Source organism: Pieris napi, chromosome 8 (assembly GCF_905475465.1).
Source record: "Pieris napi chromosome 8, ilPieNapi1.2, whole genome shotgun sequence".
Taxonomy (NCBI): Eukaryota; Metazoa; Arthropoda; class Insecta; order Lepidoptera; family Pieridae; genus Pieris; species Pieris napi.
The window spans coordinates 4,417,043-4,442,466 of NC_062241.1; the positions used below are offsets into that span (position 1 = coordinate 4,417,043).

The 25,424-nt window shown below is 32.7% G+C and overlaps 1 protein-coding gene across 7 annotated transcripts in view; it reads right to left on the bottom strand.

Annotated features, from left to right (window-relative positions):
* The window catches only part of LOC125051879 (LIM domain only protein 7), a 112,197-nt gene extending 92,093 nt beyond the window's left edge, over positions 1 to 20,104 (bottom strand). For 5 of the 7 annotated variants that reach the window (XM_047652494.1, XM_047652492.1, XM_047652491.1 and 2 more), the window contains exon 1: positions 19,962 to 20,103. The gene's annotated coding sequence lies outside the window, so the exon portion shown is untranslated. Of the gene's footprint in view, positions 1 to 19,961 lie in introns of all 7 variants that reach the window. The other 2 variants (XM_047652488.1, XM_047652485.1) reach the window with 1 other exon arrangement.
* Between the last annotated feature and the right edge of the window lie 5,320 nt (positions 20,105 to 25,424).

The window sequence follows — 25,424 nt, forward strand, 5'->3', positions numbered from 1 at the left end:
TATTTTAAAACAAATAACGCAAATTATTATCTGTGAATAATAAAAATCTTGATTAAAATGTTGATATGGATGTGGACGTGTGCATTTTAAGCTAATCGGTGTCTCACCTAGTGCTAATAACTTTGACATTTCGACGTGCAGAGCGTCGGCGGCCAATCAGGGATTACTCCAGTTCCGAGGCTTATTTTCAATTAATGTTTCACTGGCACAGATACGTTTAATTGGCACACTGTTTATAAATAAACTCACGAAATAACGCTATTAAAATATGAAAGTTAAATGACAGATGTGCGTTTTGACGACTGTATAAGGATTGATGTCGAATAATTATTGAATATATTTCTTTGTTTATAATCGTTTACGTAGATAAGTCAATTCGATTTTGTATCACTGTTTTCCCTCATTCGAATTCGAACCTAGATGAGGCCCCGTTTATTTACCTAAGTACTTTCCCTATAGTTGTCTTAAAACAAATGAAATATTAAAACAAAAGCAAACTCTCAAGATTGGAATTAAATAGGAAACGCAACATTTCAAAGTATATACGTAAGTCATAAAAAACAACAATGCTACGTGTAAACAAATAAAGTATCAATATTGCTTAATGTAATTGACAATATACATCTATTGTTATCCAATCAATGTTTATTTGAATGAATTGTATTCACTTATGGCGTGTTTGCCAAGTTCAAGGTTATACTTTCCCAGCCCGCACGTTATCAACAAAAAGTCAATACTCAACCAAACTCAGTGAAAGTAAATGTCGCTAATTATTGCTCCTTGTCACATTTTAAATCCTTACTTTTGCTTCAAGGAAGATCGGAGAACTCTCTTAGAAATTTTCATTAAATGAAGATATAAATATATTAAGGCTGAAGAACGTTGGCTGAACCGCACGAACTACTGGTTCAAAGTACAACAATATTTTTGTCTGGGATAAGCACATCGAAAAGATTAAGTCATAGGACGGCTGAAAAAGTCTCGATAGCAATACTTAAGTGAAAAAAGAAAATGATATAATTCTTAGGCCAATAACCAAATACCCGGTGGTCTGTGCTAATGAAATGTATATAGATGTAACTCAATCAGTCGTGAAAACCAGAGCCGGAGTGAAATCGGGGCGAAATTATACAGAAAGTCACCGTTCTGTTCAGTCGCCGTGAAGTTTAACTCCAGTCCGTTCAGATTCGATCTACCTTATAGGGCAAGGAGCACTGACCAGAATATTCGTCACTGATTAGAAATTTCCATTAAGTCACGCGAATAACTGGATTCATTAACTGATGAAAAAACTGTTTTACAATATGAAATGAATGAACCGCGTCGTTGAAGATCTTTGCTATATTTTTATTGTAATTATAAACGTGGATTTTTGAGACTCTTCCACAAAGTAAGAAAACACCATTCATGTTAATTTGAATGCAACAGAATCATTAAAGAAATAAAGATGATTAATTATTCATAATTATGTCACGATATGTTTTACAGGCGTAAAGATTAATAATGAGAATGCTGATATAACCATACGAGAATTAAATAGACTAGACTCTTGATTATACGGCTGATAACTAATTACACCTTTGGCGCCATGTCGCGTTGACAGCTGTCAATGTCATATTTACAGGAACGCATTAGCAATGTTTTGACGAGATCACAACTTTTTACGCAGATTAAATTTCGAAAGCTACATGTAAGGATGTCTGCATACAATATACGCCCGACTATTTTGCGTTTTGTTAACTTCTTTTGTTTATACCATGAATGTTCATGTTTGACGTAAAGGATTCGTTACGGGGGCATAAAAGCTTAAAAAAATAAAATCATACTGCCCGTACTACAAAAAAAATCTTATACCCTAACTGGCATTTCTACTTCCACTACGATGGTTTCTAGTGTGGCACTAGGATTCTCAGGGAAATAAAAGAATTAGATTTGAAAAGCTAATATGGCCATTACTGAACATTTTCAGCGAAATAGACCCAAATATGTGTGCCAACTCCCTTGGTAGGTTAACTGACTTCACTCACGGCCTAAGAAGACTAAGAATGAAAGGCAAAGCATCGTGTTTGCGGTGATCTTTAAAATTGAATGCGTATCGATGTCGATCTTGTTTTGGTGTTAATTACAAGTGGTTTTAATGTTGCGCCGATTTAAATAAAAGCTATTAATTTCGCCAACAAAATGAAAGATGAGAACATGTCAACGAAGATGGAACCGCCCATTACATAGATAAAATAATAGATACAAATAATTAAATACGGTATTTGCTAATGAATTAGTCTGGTATTTTGTTAGTGTAATAAAAATTAGATTTAAATAATTTTTCCATTTGTTAAAACATGCAATTTGTGTATCACAAAATTGTGTAAGACGTTTCTTAAGTACAGTGTAAACTCCATGTAACGTCTCTCCGTGTAACGACAAACCCCCTAAAGCGTCGAAATCACTTAGCTTTGGTTGGTTTAGCTTATCTTCCATACAATGATACACTCTACATAGCATTACACCGACCCTCAATAACGACAACAATTAAATACTTAAAAGTACTATTTAAGTTGCCGAAATTAGTTAAATCTGCGGAACTATGTACGTTCTTTTGTCGCTTCATTGTCCTAGCTAGTAATAAACTCGACTGTCGGCATCATACGTACCGAACTTTTTAAGAGATCCGTTCTTTTGTTTACAAACTGGGATTGATTGCACGTGCTTTATCACGAAGATGCCTCAATATCGAAAGATATGAATAAAACAAGTAAAAAATAGAACATAATTACTGGTGCAGCAAAAGACGTCAGGCGAAAATAAGACAATACGCAATAGCGTTCAAATAAGAATTGTTTTTATGTAATTACTAACACAAGTCTGAAATAAAGTTTTTATTTTTCTAATACAGATTTTTCTTCTTTCTATTAAACGACAACTCTTTTTATGATATATGAGTGTCGTTGAGTTAACACTGTATTATTAAAATAATTGAACTTATCTTTTGGAGTCAGAACTGATTTCTAGCTTTAAACTAGCTAAGCCGTTGATTTCGAATTAAATTGTCAAACATCTATGACTCGCGTATGTCAAATTCACGGTGACAACTATGACAATAGTAACTCTCGGCTCTGAATGTTATCCTAGAATTAGTAATTTATTTAGTGTATTTCTTTAAATCGCAACTCTTGGCAAATTTTTGACTTTGGCAATGAACTTGAAACAGATTATGTCATACTGTTTTTTACAAAAACACATTCGTTTTATATTATGAGTCATTCCAAACGTGACGTTCGCGAACATCGTGTCTCTGATAAGAGTTTGAGTCTTGTTCTAATTTATACTAAAAATAAATTAATATATAATAATAATAAATTACTACCACGATACTAAAATTTATCAAGGGTAAAAAGTTAACGATAATTACGAAAATATATTGGAACGCAGAAATAGTTTTATCTTTTTTTCTCTAGTTTATACTTACAATTACAGGTTTTAACATTTCTCACTAAGGAACAAAATCATTTTTTACGTATTCAGATTTACTCTCTTGACTTTTTACTACTATTACTATTTAATTTACTAAATGACATTGATTCATGTGTCCTTATCATTGCTTCATATGTTTTAATTGATTTGTTTTGTTCCATTATTTATGTCTAAGTAATTGTATATCTTATGTAGTTTTGCAATTCTTGCGCTCACATTATGATTATTTTTCTCACAGTGGTTTCGTGGAAGATATCGCTCGAAAGCGAGCCATCAGTTGCCCTTGTTTTCTTTAATTAATTGTTCTGTATTAATTGCCACGAAGTGTACATACAACTTTAAATTGATGGAAATATTGATTTAAGTACATATTAAGCTGTTCTTTATACTGATTTCTTGTTTGAAATATAGCTAAAGTTATTCAGTAAGTGTACTATGTGTCTTTGTTCTAAAATGAGAACTTACAGTTACAAAATTCACGCACGAACTCTTCATTATATGTCACATGTTATCGTGTTTAAATCAATTTTAATACATTCCTATGTATAATTAAAATAAATGTATAGGTGTTACGCTTTACCTTTTAAACGATTATATGAAACTCGTAAAAACTAATAAAATACTTGGAATTATAATAAAAAATGTCAAGAATCACACGAATCTTGATTAGAAACTAATTCTACTACTAATACTCCCTTCAACCCTCTGTATATTGTTAGAAATGATATATAAGTAGATACTATTATATATGATACATACTATTGTAGATTGAAGTACTGTTAAAACAATGAAATCAAACAGTAAAATTAAAAAGGAAGAAAATAAATTTGTCATCCTTTCGATTCGAAACTTCAAATTTTTAAATTTCAAAACACTTATGTAGCAATTAAAAATATCAATTACTGTGTTATTAAAATACAAGAAGAAGCAATTATAGATGTAAAGTATACGGGTGCATTGCCGATACAAATGCGCAATTAGAATTTGCAATCATGTTGAACAAAGCTCTTCACAAATGCGCCGAGCCCAATTGTTTAAGGGCATTACCATTACCCTTAATATTCATAGCACTTCGCATTCTACATACCTAAATGATCCCTTCAAATGACAGTTCCACAGATCTTAAACTATTGAAACTTATATGAATCACTGATATTTTAGTTCTAATCATAAAAATGCGAACACATTTCTGAATGAAGCTATTTTATGATTAAGAAGAAATACCTTGAACGATTCTGGATACTACTGAACTGATTAGTATATTTAGATGAAGAATCCCTAAGTATCGACTTTGAATTTTAACCTTAGAACAAATTTCATACAAAGCATTACTGATACATTACTTAAAATTTATTGCAAAATACACCCTAAAACAGGGAAATAAAGACGCCACTACAATTCAATAATCTCACTAAAAATTATCAGATTGATATATTCGCACAAAAAAGCATAAAATATATAGTAATAAATAATTTGACTTTGAGTAATAAAAATACCTTTAGAATGACATTAACGATGCAAAGCACAAATGCATTTCTATGCACACTGCGTTTCAAAATATCCTTGTGTCGGTCCCGAATTGAAAGCCTCTTACTCACTACGTTTGCTGGGAACTTAAACGATAATAAAAATTGTTAATAATTTAGCTTTAATCTTAATCATTTCTTACGTCGTAATAAGGCACGTGTAGTCTATCTCGTTCATAATTTTTAAGAGCAAGCAAGGGTTTTGTTGTCATCAACAATATTTTTCGTCAGGAATCCAACTTTATTTATTCCACATTATTCCATCTATATAGTTATTACTAATGCGTTATATAATGATATAACTTTCAGTCATATGCGATATTCATTAGTATATTCGGCGACGACGCTACTTAATACATAATAAATGGACCAGTACACGATTTATTACTGCAAACGTTTTCTTGTTTCTTAATTTGTTTCTTAATAACAACGTCATCGGCTGTTACGACTATCGGATTTTACGACCAAATATGAGTAGTCCCTTCGATGTCGTTATGACAGCTTTCGACTGTATTTGTTTTTATCAGTATATACTTACGTTAATAATATGGTATATATATTATTAAGTTCCTGTCGTAATATGCACAAACTAATTAATTTAATTTCAATGTTTCACATCTGCCAAATGCCCGTTACGGCTCTTACTTTTTAAATATAGTGATAGTGATATCAAGGCATCAAAATAAATACCTAAAGCTTTCACGCCTAAACTAAGAAATAGTTTTTAATTTTAGTCATCAACATATTCTAGGCATCGAATAAAGGCACTTCATTCAAAATCCTACACCGTGTTAGCTACTAATTAAACAGAACTAATTTCCATTTCAGAACAAAAGACATACTCATAAACAAACGACAAAAAAACAATTTAAACTTCAAAACATGTCTCTCAACGTTTTAATGCACTCGAGACAGTCTCAAAGGCTGACTCAAACAATACCTTATCATTAATACATTGCAAATTAAAATCGACCCTAATGCCTAGTAATAAAACTGAATTTTGCTTAAATAAATCCTAAGAGGTACGTGCCTAACAGCTGTTCTGAGAAGGCTTTGTCAGGACTGAAGTTAGATTGAAAACGCGAAATGAAAAAGCCCTAAGCCTTTGTCTTAGCTCCTCGTGTCATGCGCTACTTGTTTTATACTATTCCCATCCTAGTTTTGCCTTTATAGTATGATTCTTTAGACAGATTTAGGATGAATAAATTGACAACTATGCGAATAGTCAACGTGTTAAACAACAAATAAAAAGTTTCATGTTGAGAAATTGAAAATGAAAATTGTAATTAAATATATAATATTATACGGAAACGTAAAGGTGGGAACTGACCAAAGTTACGAGGTGTAATGTAAAAGTTACACAGCGAGCATTCGTGCAGTCAGTACGTCGTGTTACGGGGAAACCAGCGAGCAACGAGCCGCTCGTTACTCGCCAAAAAACCAACGAGCGGCTCGTTGCTCGCTTTGAGTGCTCCACCCGGCTGTCGGTTTTTTGGCGAATCCCTTGACTGTAACGCGGTTCAGTCAGTACGTGTCGCACGTCGCGAGTGATCATGATTATGATTTTCTATAAATTGTGTCTTTTTTAAGTACTTTTGGTCCAATTAAATTCAACAGTTCTTCAAAATCGAGACATGCGTACAAAGTTTTTATACTGTCCAGTAATCATTTGGTTTTTTAATATTGCAATCAATAACAAACCAGCTCATACGCCTGTGTTTTTAAATAAACAAACAATAATAAATAAATAAACAATAATTAAATAGAACGAAAGATATCAACACGTCCTCGCTGTCGGCAATCTCGTAAACACAGGCGGCGAAAGCGGAGCACAGAGTTTTGACGAGCATGTTACGCCGATTTTAGAACACAGAGTAACATGTTCGATGCATAACACGCTCGATGCAAATGCTACATTACACCTCGTAACTTTGGTCAGTTCCCACCATAACGTGCATCACAAACAACGCTAATTATCATAACAAAAACAATTGTTTTTCTTTTCAAATTAGTTACTAAGTTATATAAGTCACGTGGCAATTACACAGGTCAAAAAATAATTATTCATAAAGTTTTAGTCAAAAAACATTCTTAAAAATAATAAGGTCCATTTACTGCGATTTTTTATAGTTTAATGACGACGTAACACGCTCGATCACTATAAATTCCTAGAAAATATTAATCTATTTTTAGTTCCCATGGTTTAACGTAATCTCATAGGAAGCGGACCACCAGGAAAGTAAGAGCTGCACAGTCTCGATTAATACCGGCCTTGTCGAACTTTCAGAGGTTTTATATGGGAGAGCACAGGTCTTTTAGGCTGGATGGTCATTAGACCGATGAGCCGTGCCTTCCGTACAACATTGTTTAAGAATTCTCACATTAACTTTAGATTATTTCTATGATATTCTAGATTATTCATTATTTTGGCGTAACATGTAATGCGTCCAATAATAATTTTACTAAGCATAACGCTCATCCAAACCATACTTTAAATGTCTGATAAAAAATGACAGATGACAAATGACTTCTGACAAGTAATGCGCGAAATATCCTTACTACCTAAGAATATAATAAAATAATCATCATTTAAATAAATGTTATTTCACTCAATAAAATAATGTTAATTTATAGATTAAAATTTTTTTTGCTTGCGTCTGCAAATAAATGCCACTAACACGAAAAACACGTGAATAAAATTCATTTGAAATGTAATTAATCCAACGATAATGTGTAATTAAAATGTTTAACATATTTGTATTTTTGAGTTTGAGCGAAAAAGTTTTTCTATGTAATAACTAATAAATATTTAAATCACAAGGTAATCTGCAAATTCATCTAAAAGCAAGGCATGATATATCTATATTACGATAGATTATTTGTGCTATACCTTTAAAAACCTTGTATAAAAATTATGCCTCTCAATACTCATGCGGAATGCACAACACAAATTTACATCCAAATTAAACTTTATGTCCAAAAAAGAAAATTCCGTTTCTGTGTCAGTATACAAAAATATCCTAAACAATGCATACTCTCATACGCTGAATCATCGCAAACGATTTCAAGTGGTTTATTTCACTATTCGGTTTATTTTCAGTGACGTTAATAGTATTATATAAATTAATTTCTTAATGACCTTGCGACGTGGAATGTGAACATAATTCTTACATTTAATTATATTTACAAACCAGGAAGTTCACATTAATTGTCTTCGCTTAATTTAAGTTCTGCAAAAACATTTCGCAATTTTGATTGGCAAACTTATTTTTCTCGTTTATAAATTCATAAATACTAGAGTGCCGGGGCCATATATATAAGGTTAACTGAATATGTAGGACAACCTACATTATAATGATCAAATATTTTATTAGTTATGGTTGTCAAACGATTTTATATTAGGTATACTTATAAAAGTAAGTTTACAATGATCCCCATTGCTATACATTTGTTTAGTGTATGGAATTGTTGCCTCTGAAATAATAAAATACTTAAACATGAATTCCTAAAAAACAAAGCAATATAGGTATAGATTCTATTGTGTCTTTCTACATACCCATTGGCAACCTTTATTGGCGGGGTCGCCAGTAAATTATATGATAAGAATGAGTAGATTTATAACAAAAGTGGAATAAGTCGACCTTGGTGATCACCTCTCACTTGGATCACAAGTATGCACGTTTATCCACGCCCACTTAGTAAACAATACAATTAAAATTATGACAAGAATATCTGAGTAATTTATTCCTTCGTGGAATTCTAGAGTGCATTATATCATAGATTAAAATGCAGGTGATTATGAAATATTTACAGGCAGATAAGGTCATATACTTTGAAATTTTTAAGTATGTGATCAATATTTACGATTAATAATGATAATAAAGTACGTAAAATCATTTTCGTTTATGTGTTTATTTTGAGCTTGGGCTTAGTCGATTACGTAAAAATCGAGTCACCTTATTGAAATTGGTCCTTCGATTTAACCGGACTTACATTATAAATACATACACAAAGAACAAATACATCATTACAATTCACAAGATTCCAATTCATAATTTAACAATCTTACTAATAGGCTATTACACAATATTACTCTTATTACGTCAGTAGGTACATTATCCTTCAAATATCCTTGGCTTACAATTAGATTGCACATAGGAAAATATAAGTTGCATAGGCTTAACCATCTTAGAATGCCTTATATAAGGACATAAGAAAATTAAATCACATAAGGTAACCGAGAAATAAATCACGTACATGACGTTCTGTTAGTCATTCGCTTTGTCATTCTCATCTTGACCTTGAACTTTGCGAAGGAAAATAATGATGGAAGATAAACTATAAGAAAATATGTTTATTTTATGCTGGCACCGTTTGCTTTTACAATATCCGCCTCGAATGTTATTTTGAAAGCTGATTCCCGTACGTTCTCCGCAGCATTATGAATTAAAATGTTGTAATTTAAAACTATTGAAGCATGTGTAACTATTGTGTTTTTTTTGAGATAAGCAGGTGGGTCACTTATAGTTAAGTTCTTACACCATCGCCCATGAACACTTGCGACACCAGGAGATTTGCAAGTGCGTTACCAGCCTCTAAGGTGATGGTACTCTCTTCTCTTGAAGGCCCTTAAGTCGAAGTCCTAAAATTTCTCTATACAAGGCGAAGATTATAGATATGATGCAAGTTTTATATAGATACTGACATAAACATTTCGTATACGAGAATTTTATTACTATGTTGATGCCAGCCCCCACGACACCTCAGAGACTCAGGCCTGCACAGGATATTACGTTTATGTGTTCGTTTGAAAACACCCGTGCAGTAACCAAAGTACCTCCAATATTATATACGTGACGTCATGAGTGACAGAGTTTCTTGCCTGCTCTCGTCCATGTTACCAATATGGTTAGATAAAATTTATTTGATTATGGACTTAAAATATAGTTTGTAATACGAAATTAGGTATAGGTATTCCTAAACTGTTATGTAAGTCAACGGGAGAAATTTATTTATACCAAAATATTAAACGGAAAAGGCGTCAGTTAAAAAGGTAATGTCCCCACGTGGATATAAAGTTAAAAACGACAGGATGCAATAACTCGTATGGAAGAGGAATGTTTGGGCTAATTATAGCAGCACCTGGCTGACGCCGAACGCCAGACGGCTCCGAAACATTGGGATATAAACAACTGAATACCGGTAATGGTTACCGGTAAATATTTACCGGTAATTAAATGGGAATGGCGAGCAAAGGCGGAAATGTTCATCATCAGGTGGACTTGAGATGTTTTAATTGTATGTTAAGGATAACTAGTCTATCCAGATTAGGAGATTAAAAGCGAGATGGGATTAGGGTAACTTTTACGCTTCTTTCTTAAATACTGATAAATCCTAAAGCGAAACCATATGATAACATGGGCGTAAACTTGTTAAAATATATTTGAAATGATAATCAATAATAAGGCTGTGGAGCTATAACTATATACGAATCTTGACTTTAGATTGCCCGTTCCATTATAGTATAAAAAAGTTGCCGATCAGCCTTCTATACCTGACAGATGTAGATTTTTGGGTCTACGACATACCGAGTTCCTTACGATGTTTTCTTTCATAGTATAAGCTGGTGTTAATTGCGCACATATAATGAAATCTATTGGGACTTTAACGCAAGATTTGAGAGTTGTAAGCCTCTTCCTGGAGCCACTGCTTTAATTTTACATAAAAAACAATCAGATAATTACATACTATTGACTGCTTTAACTTAGAAACAGCTTCTAAAAAAAAGAATTGGTCTCCGTCAGAAACTTGACGCAGTTACACTGAAAGAAAAAAAACAGATTTCATAGTTAAAAGTGTGAATGTAAAACATATAGTTAAGTGGAAGTCTCATATATACTATAATCCCCATTCAAGGTAGAGCGTAATTAGCATTTAATCTTCTAAACATCAAACAATGACGGCTAAGCCTAAGTTAATATTTTCATGAAAAATACAGATATATTGCCCCGTCCCTTTGTAATGCATTAAAGGGAATGCTGTCAGTTCTATCACAGAACTTGACACATTTAAAAGTAAAGCCAAAAACGCTTAACTACGCAAATTTTAAAGTGACGGATACTAATTTGAACTATAAATCTGATATAGTGTCTAAGAAAAAGTCAAGGGCAAAAGCATCATATAGTTAATGATCTTATATAAATAGATTGAAATTTGCAATCTTAGTCGAAGATACGTATATCCAACAGATCTTATGTTTTAATAAGTTTTTTGCAAATACAAAATCAGCCTGACAAACGTGAATTATTTTCTGTAGTTTCGTGTAAATTTCTTTGTAGGGTTTCTTTCCCTACAAATTAATGAAATTCTAATCGATGTGGTTTATCCATATTTATCGATGTTTAGAATTTATTTTACGATCGCCTGTCGTCTTATCGCCGTTGACTTCAATTTATGGAATTTTTATAAAGCTATATAAATTTTAAACATGTTTTTTAACCATGTTATGGATTTAGTTTTCATGATGTTACTTTGAATCAGGTATGAAACATGAAAATTGCATTCGTATGTAAACAGATGATTCGACATATATTTTGTGTTTCACTGTAACTAATACTATGATCTTAATAATTGATTTTTTTCTCCAACTGTACCTCGTTATGATGTAAATAAGAATATTAAATAATTTCAGTAATAACATTTATAATTAAGAACACGCCAAAAAACTTTCTTCAGATCATGTTAATAAAACATACAGCTTGGTGTGCATTCGTCATTTCTTAAGTTCAGTAATTTCTTGGAGCTTTCATGGATGTATTCATAAAGCAAAGAAAGCCACAGGTCAAAGCAAATTGATAAGAATACCTGGATGTCCTGGGTTTATCGAAAAAAGCGGAAAGGGTGGGCGTATTTGTTCCGCATACACTGGCCATTGTGGGCGAATGACACCTTTCGACGACCTTTACATGAACTTAGTGTTAACAAATCTTGAAACCGTGTAGGCTTAGATTATTAACACAAATATAGCGTTTACTTCCACAAGTTTCAAGACAATATGCTAAAAGAGGTAATAAAAACTATTAGGAATTTATTAAGTCCCTCTTGCGAACCTCGTTCCGTAAATATGCAATTACTTTATTATATAAAAGGATTCTTTTAACCGCGTAAATTTTAAAGGAACATTTTTATCGTTTAACCAGACATTCTACCAACCAGTCAGTCTATTACATAAAAGCAATGAAAGTAGCAATTAAAAAGAATCTAATGATTCCTCATTGAAATCATCATTAATGTCAATCGACTGACATAGTTTCTTGATGTTTCTGCCACATGCTGTAATTGATGAAGACGAAAGTTACATACAAAGGCAACATACAAAAATAACCCTTAATATCATAGAGATACGTTATAGAATAAACTGTTGTATAATGCAACAATGCAATGTCGTATTGCGCAAGTGCATTGTTTGAAAACTTCACAGTATTGTGAGAAACATTGCTTAGTTTTTATTATATTTTTGGAATGTGAGAAAAAATTGCAATAATTGGGTATTGAGGGTTGTTTTCATTAGAGTGCATGTCATACTGCTGTACTGCTAACATAAAATTAAGTTTTTACACGCTTTATATTAGCTTCACCTATATGTATGTATGTATGTAACCGACTCCTTCGGACTCGATTTTGACCCACTTTTAACGGACAGATTTAATTCAAACTAATTGCGCACCTCTCAAAGATCGATGACAATGCAATAATCCGAAAAAAAATTAACCTAAAAATTAAAAAATAAATAATAGTTTAAAATTATATGGCGCTCTGTGCCATATTTCTCGTCTATCGAGTGCCCCACGCTTTTTCACAATAATACCAGTATTTTTTATTCTTTACCATTTTCAGCCTAAATTAGGAATTATTTTTCACTTTTTAGTTTGATGTGCTTTAAAAGCGTGATTTTTAGTTTTTTTAAACTATTATTTATTTTATTTTAAACTGTTCGTACGAATCGTATTCAATTATTTTGTTAAATCTCCTCGCTTGAAGAGGCAGTCTATGCGTTTCTCGAATTTTAACTTGAAATCTTGTTTGAGAACCTCATGTACTGTATCCGATGGATAGGAATACATATTCATTTAAAACAAATTTCCCTATCCAGGAATGTTATTCAATTATATATTCAAACTAAATAGCTGACCTAAACACTATCGTAGAGCTATTAGCCGATCTAATTGAAATTAATCTATATCAGTCAGTTTCAAAAGCTTTCTCTGTCATAAATATTCTAATCTAGAACTCTGTATCTAATTTGTATTACTATATTTTCAGAGTATTGTTATCAGGGAGATAGCAGAATTTATTCTACCATTTAGCTTTCTCGTACAAGCTATAAATTATGTTTGGTTTATTAGTGGTAATTGTAGGTCAGTAGCCATTGAATAGGCTGTTTGGTTTTAGTTAATTTAGCGTTTTTAGTTGTAAACTACTATTATTATACATAATTTATACTGAATTTTACCGCCTGTCTTTTGAAAGCTAAAGATTTTAGCATAATCAAAGAGTCTTGAAACTCTGGAATACATCGTGATATATCGAACTTTCACCAAAATGCCACAATTTACATATATTTACATTGTTTTTTGTAACACCCGGGTTTCAAAGAAAATGTCAGGCCAAAGGGCTCGAGAAATATGTGACAGAGTTACGACTTATTGACGGTATTTTAACGGGGCCATCGGTAATTGGTAGTCAACAGAAGTCATGTAACATCACTTTTTTCCTTAACCGTTGTTGCGATCCGCAAACAGGCATTACTGATATTTTAATTTTATCCCTTTTAATCATACGCTTATAAATCAAAAAATGCATTGCAATCCATTGATCTGACAAGTTAATTTCGAGGTATATACGGATAAACAAACTCATAAACAATGTATTTCGGGTCACACCACGTGCTTCTTTGAAATTTACATGATTTTTATTTTAATCATTTTCACCTTTAATATTTATTACTTAATGTAGGTTGGTTGTATTCATGTACAGTAACGGGATATACACTTCGCCTGTTTTAATAATTTTAAGGCATTCTCAGCCTTTGGTTCCTATGAACAAAAAACAATTATTGATTTGCAGAGAATAATCGAATATAACCAGACATTACGCCATTTTTTTTTCACGCAGGCCCGCGCCATAGATGTCGGAGCTTGATGCGGGGCCTGTGGGGCTGGGTCTACAGTCTACACTCAAGGCCTTCTGCTATTCAGATGGGTAGCGAAACACCAAAACAAAACACCTCAGCCCTTCACACGCCCTTAAGATGGGCCCTCGGAGTTCGACAGGCATTCTACAAGGTGACATATAACCATGCCATGTGCGTTTTGGCTATTGAACCGAACCCATTATGTATATTATTATTGTAGCTTATCTATTAAAACCATAGATAGCATAGTAGATGACGTGGTATCCGAAGATTGTAAAAATTGCGGAAATTATTAATTTTAATGAGAAAGGTAAAATGATAATGATTTTTTATTACTTTTGGACGTACTCGACTCGACTACATATACACGTCGCAGCGCCCATATGCTTATCTTAGTCATATCTTGTTTTGTTTGTTAATAGTATTTTGTTAGTTATCTATTTATTCGTTTTTAATTATTGTTATTATCAATATTGTAAATACTTTATATTAGTGTGTTATGGATTCTTATAATATTATTATTGTTGTTCATTTATTATTATGGAAATTGTAATGACACACCTTGTAATATTATTTAGAATGTTGGTATATATATTTGTATTTTGCTTGTTTAAGATCGTATTAATATAATTTGTCAAACCACCATAGATGTTTGTTTTTCTTACTTATTACGTACATAGTTTACCTCATAATAAGGAAGATAACGATGACGCAACTTGATGAATTACATACGAAATGTTACCTTCTCAACAATATTCAATATAATTTATCGAATAACTTTCAAGTCTCAAGAACGAAGCAAGGTCATAGCACGTAGAAAACCCTTTAAAAAACTTAATTGTTGCGCAGTATGCTTATTTAACATGAGCTCTTTGTTTTTTCATTTCGGATTTATTAGTGGCCAGGTTTTTTAGGTAACTCTATAAGTTGACGATTACGTAAGTAATTTAGTCAAGAATATTCACCACAGATTATCATGCCCTGTATTTCCATAAATCAGTCGTAGCAGTTTAAATTTAGAATGATAAGAAAGGTCGACTATTGGGGGCCTCATAGCCTAGCGGTCTTATTAAGTGGCAGCTAGGTGAGGGGTACCGGGTTCGATTCCCGGTTCGAGGGCAAGTTTTAATTTAATTTAAATTTGTTCTCGGCCTTTGGGAGGGTTGTGCGGTACCGGGCGAGTGCCTAAACCGTACATGGAGGACATGATCGAATTTCTAAGGCAAAAAGTACGAATGATAAAAATCTCATACTTGACGCTGGCTAATGCACAAACCGTGCCAGAGCCATAAAAAAAAAAAAAAAAAAAAGGGTCGACTATGTTAGTTAGTATGTTTAGTGTTTGGTTACGACTTAGTGGACTGGACTAAAGTAGGGTTGGAATCCCTCCTCTCTCCTCTTGAGTATAGGCCTTCAGCTTATGCCGTTTATTATCTATTATTCGACATATCCATCCTTTGCGTGCTACAGCTATGATATGTGACCAACGTTTTTTAGTCTACCTACCTACCTATCTATTCTCTTAATCAATATTATTAAATGTATATATGTTTTACTAATAAATGCAATTTATATGTATTTATAATGAGAAAATTTTGTATCTCGAAGAATCAAAGCATAACACATTGAATGGCCCACCTGGACATGTTATTAAGACACAAATCCACCTCTGACTCTTATAAGCAGCAGGGTGCCGCATTTTTAACATAGTATTTCGTAAATCTATAAAACCCTACATTTTTTGCAAGATGTTGTGAAATATCTTCATGTCAAGGCGATATGAGACTGGAATTTCGTAAAAATATAAAAACTATTTCTTGACACGAATATAAGATTTCTATTAGTTTTTTAACAATTAAAATACGTAGCATACTCGATTGCAAAGCCTTTGTTAAACAATAATTCGGCAAATTTATTTTTTTATTATTAATTAATTAATTTACTTTACACGAGTACTATACATAAACTTTTTTATCATATGAATGTAGCCTTTTGTTGACCGAATAAACCTAATTACCGAAGTAATAAATTCGCTTTTATATTCCTTAAATGTTATTTTTGTTTCATATAAATCGCAATTAAAGCGGTTTATGAGTTCGTAGTAAATATATTAACCGCTTTTGGAAAATATGTCACTGGTAGGCACGGTATATCTGTCTAAAGGTTTATATTACTGGTTGTATAAAACAAAGATACAAAAATTATAAAATCGCTGAGCATATTTCAATGTTATCAATTTAGTTCCCTACATCATATAAAATACATTAAGTTATATTACACTAGGTATGTTTTTGATTCCTCATATTATGTTAACTAAAACTCATCAACTTAAAACTAAATGTAACAGCTATTTAATTAACGCTTAATTAATATTCATAATAAAAAAAACTAATTTTTGTGTTGTTTTAAATTTTTATTGCCTTTAATAAAACTGAATTTGATTGAATATTAAATAGACTACAATTAGTTACACAAAAGGTTGGCATTGAGTTAAGAGCCAAGGCCTGTTCTGTCATAAATTACAATCTACGCATAATCTGTGGTGAATTATAACAACAAAATAGAACAGACAGTTCGATCTAAGATTGATCTAAGTTGACTCTAGGATTTAGATTCAGAAACACTATTTAGCGCGAACTTCTGTATGTCAAAATCCAATAAATTGTTGACGTAGGCAAGTTAGCGCTAAGTTTCTGAATCTTACCCTAAGTCGAGCACAAGAGTCCTCTAATGTTATTATTATTTTACATATCATTTAAATGAATACAGTTCACGAAATTGGCGTTTATATAAATTATTTTTTCATCATTAGTCCAACCAAAAACATCGCGCATATCGAAATACATGACTATTATATTTAGTTTTAGTTTTTTGAAGAATTCACAACAAATCCAATGGCATTCGAAGAATTTACGTATTAAGTATGTTTTTTATGGTACGTTTTGTTGGCATAAAAATTTAAAAATTCGCTACTTTCTAAATAATTTACAAATGTAAGCAGCAGTCATTCAACGACTTATGTAAATAGAAATACTTTCAATAAACTCAGCGAAAATGGTTATGTATTAGAGTGTGTATTACAGCAGGTAAATGTTTATAATTATAAAACAAATAGCGAACATCATCCATTGTTTGCAAATAATGCACGTGCAATGATGCTGTACCTGTGAAGTACAATGACCAATATTATTCCAGACAAATTAACATGTTTGAAACGTTTGTAATAAAATGCCCGTTCTTCTGTAATAGCTATTCATAAATAAACTGGACTAAAAGTGATTTATAACACTACCGATATTTTGGCCAAAATACCTTTTCTTACATATCTATAATGTAAAAATAAATCGCAAAATGTGTTGGTAAGCGCATAACTCAACAACGCCTGGACCAATTTGGCCAATTCTTTTTTTATACTATTCCTTGAAGTACGAGGATGGTTCTTACGGAGAGAAAAATAAAAAAAATGGAGTGAAAAAGTCTAAAAACAACACTTTTCTATAATCCCATACATAATATTCGTAATAATACTTAAAAGTCAATTTGAACTTTAATACCATATCATAAAGTTCAAGTGTTAGTGGAGGGGTTCCGGGAAGGTAAATTTTTATTTTTTAACAATGTTTTTGTTGTCTTATCAACTTTCTTTTTTTTATCTTACTAGCTACACCGGTGTCCCTAATATCAGAATAATTATTTAAAAAAATAAAGAATCGACTGTTAGGCAGTACTAACTATGTTCGCCAGGCCAGCTAGTAGACAATAAACTTATACATAAAAGGATGGCAGAAAATTTACATGAAAGATCAAAATCATTGATCTGTCTTCTGTCTGTTTCGATTTTAGTAATACATATTTAAATATACGACTACTGAATTTGTAGGCACTACCTGTAATTAGGGAATGCAATCCCGATCCCGCGGGATTCTGATCTCGCGAGATCCCGTGTAATTTTTCGGGATCAATCCCGAAGCACAATATGACGAGATCCCGTTCGAGATTGACGGGATTGGGAGATACTGATTTAGTTAGTGCAGAACATACGTTGCGTTTCATGATTCGAAAGCTAGAAGACCTAAAAACTACTCTCTCAGAAAAGTTGGTCTCTTCGATGATAAATCCAAATAATTTTCAAGATGATTTGGAGCAATGGAAAGGCAACGAGACTTTCCAATTGCCAAGCAAATATCGAAATAGAGATTAATAGAGAGTAGTAGTAGGAATATGTATAAGTGCTACTGCTACACTAACTAATACATCACTTCAATTAGGAGAAACTCTCCGAGCGTCTAAAAGTCCTTTTACACGTGTATCCACAAGCTTAGACAAATTAGAGTCAGTAATAAAAAAAGAAATGGATTTATTTGAGTGTAGAGGAACAAGGGGGCGATTTTTGCAGTTTACATAATAAAATTGCTTATTCACGCTGTAGCCAACCAGTGATGAGTTGGAGAGATCATTCTCAGCAGCTGGGTACATCGCAACGAACATTAGATCCCGGTTATCAGAAGGCATTCTTGATACACTTTTTTTTTTAAAGTAACTTTCAAAATTAACTACTTTTTAATCTCCTTAAACTATATCTACTTTTGTTTTGATTATGTTTATGTTAGTAAAACTGTTAATTATTAAGTTAGCCTTAGTTTTCTTTCAAATAATATTTTGTTTTAATTAACGTCATTATCACAAAGAAGCAGTTTTCATCGTATTCAGTCATGTGAAATTCACATTTTTTAAACTGGACGAGATCCCGAAAATCTCGGGATCCCGCTGGATTGATATTTCTAATCCCGCGGGATCTCGAATTTACAATCTCGAGTCGGGATTGCATTCCCTACCTGTAATTACAAAGCGTAGTACGTGACAAAAACCATAATTCTTAACAGATTTTGCAATTGTGGGAATCAACACTCGTTATACGATCACATTTATTCAAATATTTCGTAGCAAGCAAAATTACAATGTCCTAAAGTTACAATGACGTTAAAACCTCCCTGGAGCAATGTGGCCAAAATCCAAATAATAGCAACAAACTGTTACTGCACCGACATAGATTATAGAATGATATTCGAAATTTGATACGTTTCAATTCAAATAATTTTTAAAAAGTATTACAAACTGCCATGATGACATCCATAAATGTAGGTACCCTAGCTGTACTTAGGTATAAAGTAATTATGTTCATTGTCATATTTTACACCTAATTACAAGGCTTGTGGGAGTTTTGCAGGTAGCAATTCAACAGACAATTACCTATGTTAAATAAGATATTTACCTGCCTGTCGATGTCGTATATTGCTATACATTTTAAAACTTGTCAATCAATCCTAGTACGAGGCCCCGTCGTTTTAGGTATTTATAATTACAACCTATATTAATAGGGAGCCACAGTTGTAATGAAAACTAAGCTATGTTAATCGTACGATCACTATTATGGAACTATAAATAATGAATACCAAAATCTAAATGTAAAAATTTCGAAAGTTTATCAAAGTACAATGTTCGAAATTCAAATTTTAACACGTGATTTTACGAACGAACTTAGTTTTATGACGGTTTTACGTTGCTTTGCTTTTGTTTAAAAACAGTTATCTCAACATCTAAATATTTGCTACTAAGCACAATCTTTTGACATTTTCCTATTTCGTGAACGTAGAAAGTAAAGATAGAATCAACCTACTATTTACAAGCCAACCATAACCAATGATACGAGACAGGTTTTTTTCTGCGAATTTCTAGGCAATAGAGTACTGTTAGATAACATAATAACTTACCGAGTTTATGGACTCAAACACAAAAGCACAGCACAGATATTTTGGTCACAATTAGTGGATTAACAGTTTTGTGCGGAGGTGTAAAAAATATAAAACGAATCACGTACACTACCTACAGCGGAACGCGGCGGACTGGCGGGCCGGTTGTTGCGGGGTGCGGGGAGAGGGAGCGGTGAAACAGAAAAGGTGTACCGCCACAGTCCACGTACTTTAAACTATAGTAGTTTAATGCACAACTTTTCAAGATGTTTTATCGTAATATTGAAATTTATAGTATGTTCTAGGTTATGTATGTTCAAGATACAAAGAGCCATGGATTTCTCTTCATTTAAAGTTTTACAAATGTCTAGTCTAGTGTAATCTATACATAAGCGCTGTTAACTATTTACTACAAGTAAAAACATTTAGTTTTTCCTGAAAGTCTTAAATATTGTGCACATTGTAGCCGTGACTATAATTTAAAAACTATTGTTATCATATCAGCATTATTTGGCCTCTAAATGTAACTCCAGCTGTAATGATTGGTTCTCCGGGGTATACCTAACGTTTTCAGCGATTGTGAACTTTTTATCAACCACCACGAGATCTATACAAACATTTCAAGATGTTGCTTAAATATTTAGCCTACTGATCGACAATAGTATAAACTGTGGTGCCGGTGAACTGACAGTCGACTGTCGACACTCGAATCGGCTTTTGGGCACCGTTCACTTCAAGATATAGATAGATAATAGACTAACTGTGACACATAGCTTTGCCCATGCTCAAGTATACCTTATGGTTAATGATTGTAATTAAGAATCAATTAAAGGAATGTTTAAGATTACACTTAATTAAAGATTTTAATTTTTAAATTATAGAATATTAAATACACCTAAACAGAGCACTACAAAACAAAGCACGCGACAAAATACATAATAAAGTAACAACTTTACTACTTATTGTACTACCGGTGTATTCATGGCGCCAGGTTCGTGGTATTTATGACCTCCTTGAGGCCTAGACAGGGTCTCGCTTTATATTTTTACAAAATATTTGATTAGTAAATATTTACAAATTGTCTATAATATCAAAATCCGTAATGTTAATAGTACATACTTCCCTTATAAAAATAACTGCATTATTAATTAAAACACTCTTTCCTTTCCTTCTGTTAAATTGTACTTACGCTATGATAGATAGAGACAGTAGCAATCGTCGTAAGAAAACCGGCCATAGACCAAAAATTCTATATTTTTTATTTTTTTAAATATAGAACAGAGGGCAAACGAGCAGAAGGCTCACCTGATATTAAGTAATACCGCCGCCAATGGACACTCTCAATGCCAGAGGGCTCGCGAGTGCGTTGCCGGAGTTTTAAGAATTGATACGCTCTTTTCTTAAAGAACCCTCAGTCGAATTGGTTCGTAAATACTTCTGCACTACGGCAGCTGGTTCCAGCGCGGCAAAAACTGCCTTAAAACACTCAGTTGTGGAACGACGGACGTCGAGGTGATACGGGTGGAATTTCGTATTCTGCCTCGACGTCTGATGATGAAACTCAGCTGCATAGGCAAAGGCTGATCACAGAATTGCTTTACAAAATTTTCAAGAAGCAGATAGATCCAAGACCAAAGATTGTAGCGCCACTGTTTTTTTATATTCAAAACAAATGTGTCAAACACGCCATTTATCAAATTATTGATTCCATTAGATTATTATTATCAATTTGGCCCACTTTCCAGTACTTCGTTCAATTAACTAATATTACGTTCGATCCGAGAGTTGCATAACTCTGTGTAACAATAAAATATACTGAGATTCACGAGGCCGTTCAAATATGTGTTTAGCTTAAAATCTATCTAATAAAATCTACTGTAGCAATGATGAAATTTTGACAAAATAATAGACGGATGACTTTTAGTGTCGAAGTTATGGACGCACATGATTTGAAGCCTAAATATAACACAGTACAGAGCAATGTTGGCCTAGTGGTTTCAACGTGTTAGTCTCATCTCTAAGGTCGTAGGTTTGATCTCCGATCTCACCAATGGACAATATCGTAAGGAATCCGGCATGCTTTAGATCCAAAAAAGTCGACGGTGTTTCAGGCACAGAAAGTTGGTCACATACTTGCATATGAGAAATGACCACAGAACAGATAATCTTAGGAGGTAGCACCATTGTTATATATATATATATATATATATATATAAATATACTAGCTGACCCGGCAAATGTTGTTTTGCCATGTATAAATTTGCTAGGAAACATTTTTTTAGTTCAATAAAAATAACTATGTATTAACAATAATAAAAAATTGGGGTTGATCGTAGAGGGGTTAAAATTAGGAGTTGGTTGTATGTATGCTGTATCACATCGGAAAGCACATCGCCGAACCAATCAATCCAAATGAACTACATATTTAAACGTAGATTATAAATTAAACAGTTGTCAGATTTCCTTCACTCTTGACAATCTATTTAGCCATTGTCCTGTCCATTCCTCACATTAGTGCATTCAAACTATAATAATATGATTTATGAGATGTTTTACGATCCCGCATTGAATTTCTATTATACAATTACCACAAAGAATAATAGGCACTAACGTTTGCAGTCAGACTTCGTACGACTAATATTTAGAAGGAAATTCTCAGGCAGAATATTCCTGTATCAAATACATCTCAAGGGTCGCGGACCTTGCAGAGCCATGTCATGTCCAAGAGACATTATACCGTTTAATTAATTTGAAATTGAAGGAAGAATAAAAATTTTAAAGATCCATAAACAGTAAGATTAAAAAATTGTGGCTGGCGACAGTATATATTCCACCTATATTAATATATTCTACATTGTATACTAATTGTTGATAAGTCAACTAAACTAAAGTTTCTTTATTAGATTTTTTACAGGCGTGTCAAACACCGAAACAAGAGGCAGGACCTAGATGTGATGATGAGTTTTCGAACACTTTCCGAGCGGCTTTGATTCCCTGCCGTTGCGTTGAGATGGAGGAATCTCTCTTCATCTTCTACCGCAATTACCATGCAGAGTTTTCGGATGACGCTGCTGAGTTTCATCATCGAACGTCCAGGAAGAATGTAAAATTCTACCCCTATCATGTCGTCCCACAACTGTGAAACCAGCTGCCCAGCGAGATATGTGTGACCTAATTCTACTTAGGTTTCTTTAAGAATAGAGCTTACCAATTCTTAAAAGGCCGGCATCGCACTTGCGAGCCTTCTGACATTGTGAGTGTCCATGCGCGGTATCTCTTAACATCAGGCCTTGCCGGTCTGTTTTCCTCTCGTTCTTTATAGAACGCATTATCAGCCTTAATGGTACCGAAATGTTTATATTAGATGACAACTTCTATTTATTACATATATAAAAACACAAAACCCCGTTGTATACACTGCTAAATAAACAAAATAAATTACAGATAACCTTTATATAACCGAAATTTATAAATACAAAGTCTTTTTTTGACCAATCGTGGTGAAAAGAGATTTGGTGGTAGTTCTTATAGATTTCCTCTCCATAACAACAATAGTGAACTTTCTCACATACGAAATAAATCAATCTTAATTCACTGTTTTAACTAAAACATTGACCCGGGGGGTGAGAATGTAAAACTAAAGAAGAGAAAAGAGCGTACCACTTAAATCTAGCAACACAGTCTCGACAACATTATAGGTTATGACGATTCTATGATTAGGTAAATAATTACAATATAGGAACGTAAATGAGACTGACATTCAATATATAGGTCAGTCAATAAATATTTCTCTCACGGCACAAATGACTCAGACCTACATGGCATTTACTTAACATAATTAGATACTTACTACTAACTAGTACACATATTCGTTGTTGAATAAAGACATTTTCTACAGCAAGCCAAATAAATTAGGATTTGAGGAAGAACAATGACGGTTTGATGAAGTTTTGGAGTTAGAAGAAAGACATGTTGTGTCTTTTTTACAGATCTTTGTGTCTAAAAATGTTATGTTGGATTGGGTACGCTTCAAAAACTCAATAAGTTCAGCACCGATCGAGCTGAAATTTCAGCATGGTATATAATCCGCATCAAGGATTGTTTTTATCTATTTTTTCTACAAGTATTGCAAAATGAAACTTATATGAAATCTATTCTTTGTTTTGTTTCTCATTTCTCAACCATTCAATAATGTGCGACTGCGAAGCGTGGCAGGGTACAGATAGTAAAAATGGACCGAAATGTAGAAAATAATTTGTGAGTTTATGAAAATACATAAAAGCAGTGGATTTTCGTTATACCTCTAATTAGTTTACTTTATGCTTTCACTTCATGAAACCAGTAAAGAATTGCTAGGCCCCTAGCTTAGGCTGTCCTGCTCCACTTACTACTCGAAATTTGTTCCCTAAGGGGATTTGATAATCCCATTTGTGAAGGAATCAGAAAAGCCTTTGAATAGGTGCTGTAAATTGTTTAGATCAAATCATCTAAAATGATTTTGCGGTTACAAAAAATTGTCACTAATAGAGTGCCTTGATTTATATTATTATAAACATTGTAAATACTATGTTAATGATATGATAATTAAGAATTAATATATTCTTTAATGATTCATTAAAAATCTTAATGTTACCAAATAGTTTTTTCACTGTCATAATTCTACAGGTCATTTGAATATGCATAAAATTACTATTAAATATCAAACTTAAAAAAAACTAATTGATAAGCCATATCGTATATGCTAAATAGAATAAACTCTTATGTCCTTTTCTATCTCTGTATCAAAATTAATCACAGTTTATGTATTCATTTATGAGTAGCGTAAACTCGGTTACATCTCACGTCTGTATCCTTTAATGACCCTCCATACATACCACATATGTAAGTTTTATGTGTATGTGCATCTGTCAGCGGCAACGTAGCTCCTAACCGAATAGACCGATTATAAACATGCTCAGGCATATCAAGGTCATCAGCTGTTTTGTTAGCTGCGGCATAAATATAATATATATACTTTCAAACATATTATAGTTTAAAATTTTTGTTTAGCCTAACATTTGTTACATCCATGTATGATGATATCACTGAGCTGGTCTGATGAAGCAGCAAGAAATTTTGTCGGAGAACTTACAATGTTTAATTTTATATTATCAATAAACTGTTAACAAGTTTAACGCTCCATTATATACAGAAACCGAACATAGTCTATATATCCTTGACAGATGCAAGACAAATTCTTCCCCACAGCGACATAATATCAAGTTAAATTAAAATAATTGCAAGCTTTATGCCACTAGAATGTAGATTGATCTAGATTTTTGTATAAATTAAATTCTTGTTCGTATTTGCATTAAGCCAGGTTTTTATAAAAGCTACTTTAAGCTTTATATTATGTTGCTAAACTTTTATTTAGAAATTATTTGAGTTGAGTCTTATTTTAATTGTGCCACACATTAACATCAATTCCAATAGTCATATTATGTC